This window comes from Chrysochloris asiatica, unplaced genomic scaffold, assembly GCF_000296735.1.
Source record: "Chrysochloris asiatica unplaced genomic scaffold, ChrAsi1.0 scaffold00116, whole genome shotgun sequence".
Classification (NCBI taxonomy): Eukaryota; Metazoa; Chordata; class Mammalia; order Afrosoricida; family Chrysochloridae; genus Chrysochloris; species Chrysochloris asiatica.
In genome coordinates, this window is record NW_006408634.1 from 1,625,133 (window position 1) to 1,628,150 (window position 3,018).

The window sequence follows — 3,018 nt, forward strand, 5'->3', positions numbered from 1 at the left end:
AGGTGGTGGAAACTTGGTTCCCGGATTCTTGGGTCCCTAAGAAGTCCAGCCAGTGTTCTCCTGCTCCCAACCCTGTGGGCCTGAGCAGCAACATTTATTATTTATTATACAAGGACTTTGTTCTGTTGTTAGGATGGGGAGGGAGGGGCAGAGGGGACTCGGGTTTTTGTACAAAAATGTGAGACACCTTTGCAAGAAGGGGAAATTAAATTTGTCATGTACACTCATTTCGGATGATTTCTCTGAGGATTGGGGACGGGGGTGCTGGGGTTCCTGAGTCAGGTGAAGCAGGAAGAATGGGAGAGACTGAAGCAGGTGACATTACTACTACTGGACAAGGCCAGGGAGGGGAGACTTTTTTAAAAAATGTTTTATTGTGAATTATGTGATAGCTTACATGGGAGAACATTAGTTTTACGTTCATCCTATCGTATATCGTTTCATTGCCATGGTTACAATCCCCTCCACGCATCATCAACCAACCAAAGGGTATACACTACAAGCCTGCCCCCCTGGTCGTCAGCACACAGCTCCTCTCCCTCCCTGGGTCCAGAGTCCCCAGCTGCTCCATCTCTCCACGTCATCATCTCTGCCTCCATCTCAGGCATCACTGCTTCTCTGGGTAGGGTCCCGCACTCCGCTCTTCTCCCTTGATGGTTCCAGGGACCTCCGCTGAGGGGATACTTTTTGATTGTTGGAGAGACTGTGAGAACTATGTTGTCATTGTTAGTGCCACCATCGAGTCTGTTCTGATTCATAGCCACCCTATAAAGGAGTTTCAAGGGGTGGCTTGATGGTAGTTGTTATTGTTAAGGGCCATCTAGTGGGTTCCGGCTCATAGCAACCAGATACACAACAGAAAAAAACACTGTCCAGTTGTGTGCCACCCTCAAAATTGTTGCTTTGCTTGAGCCCCTCATTGCAGCTTGTGTCTCCCCGTCCCCCCCCCCCCATTTCTATAAAAACCAAACAGCCAAACCCACTGCCACCAAGTTGGTTCCGACTCAAAGTGATCCCAGTCAAACTGCTCCTTACGATGGAAATCCACTTGAAGACAGCCAACAGCAGCAGCGCAATCTTTACGGAAGTGTCTCACCACGCTTTTCTTTGGAACCACCAACCTTGAAGCTAGTAGTCCAGTACAGATTAATTTGGCCATCCAGGAACCACAGGGACAGGATTATTGATATTAGTCCTGCTCTGGAGTCAATTCCAACTCGTAGTGGCCCCGTGCAAAGCCAAATGAAACACCGCCAGCTCCTACACCAGTCTCGCGATTGTTGCGAAGTTTGACCACATTGTTGCAGCTGATGTGTCTGTTCACCTTGTTGGGGGTCTTTCTCTTTCTCGTGAAGTAAACCTTTTACTTTACCAAACATGATGCTCTTCTACAGGGGCTGGTCCCTCCTGATAACATGTCCAGAGTACAAGAGACAGTTTCACCAACCTCCCTTCTTTTTTTAAACTTTTTATTGTGACCACTCTCACTTCTAAGGAGCATTCTGGCTATACTTCTTGCAAAACAGATTTGTTTGTTCTGACAGTTCGTGGCGCTTTCAGTATTCTTCGCCAACAGCATAACTCAAAAGCATCGATTCTTCTTAAACCTTCCTTATTCATTGTTCAGCTTTCACATGCATATGGGACAATTGAAAATATTATGAGTTTCAGTCAGACACACCTTAATCCTCAAAATGACATCTTTGTTCTTTAGCACCTTAAAGAAGTCTTTTGCAACAGATTTCTCCAATGCAATCCATCGTTTGATTTCTTGACAGCTGTTTCCATGAGCATTGTTCATGGATCTAGTGTGAGGATATATGTTTTATTTTGTGTTGACATTGAATGGTAATCCATGCTGAAGGCTACCTTTCCTGATTTAAAACCATGCACTAGTCCCTTGTTTTATTCAAATAACTGCCTCTTGGTCTATGTTTCCGTTCCGCATGAGCACAGTGAAGTGTTCTGAAATTCCCATTCTTCTCTTTGTCATGCACAATTTGTTTTGACTCACACAGCCAAATGCTTTTGCATTGTCGACACAGCACAAAAAGACAGCTTTCTGGTAATCTCTGCTTTCAGCTCAAATCCATCTGAAGTCAGCAGTGATTATCCCTAGCTCTTGAATCTGACTTGAACTTTGGGCACTTCCTTGTTAATGTACTGCTGCAATCACTTTTTAAATGATCTTAAGCAAAATTTACTAGCAGGTGATATTAATGATATTGGTCAATGATTACTGCATTCTGTTGGGTCACCTTTCTTTGGAATGAACAAAAATATGAATCTCTTCCAGTTTGGTTGACCAGGTAGCCATCTTCCAAATTTTTTTCGCATAGAGTAGTAATGAGTGTTTCTAGCCCTGCCTCAGTTTGTTGAAACATTTCCATTGATGTTCTATCAATTCCTGGGGGCTTGTTTCTCACTAATGTCTTCAGCACAGCTTTGACGTCTTCCTTCAGTACCATGGGATCTTGGTCATGTGCTACCAACTGAAACGGTTACATCAACTCTGTGCATAAATTTCATCTTCCTTTGATGCCTCATTCAATATCTCTCCCAAAGAGCCCTTCATTCACTATTGCAACTCAAAACTTGAATTTTCAGCTTGAGAAATACTGAGCATGTTCTTTCCCTTTTGGTTTCCAGACACATTTCATTATAATACTTTACTTTACCTTCTCGAGCTGCCTTTTGAAAATTTGTATTCAGCTCTTTTACGTCATCCTTTCTTCCGTTCACGTTAGCTACTCTGTGTTCAAGAGCAAGTTTCAGAGTCTCTGCTAACATCCACTTGATCTTTGCTGTTTTTCCTATCTTGGTTTTTTTTAATGTTTTATTGTGAATTATATGATAGTTTACATGGGAGAACTTTAGTTTTACATTCATTCCATCGTATATCATCTCACTGCCATGGTTCCAATCCCCTCCACGCATCATCAACCACCCAAAGGGTATATCCCAGAAACCCACCCCCTACACTTCCCCCTCCTCCCCCCCAGTTTTCGGCCCACAGTC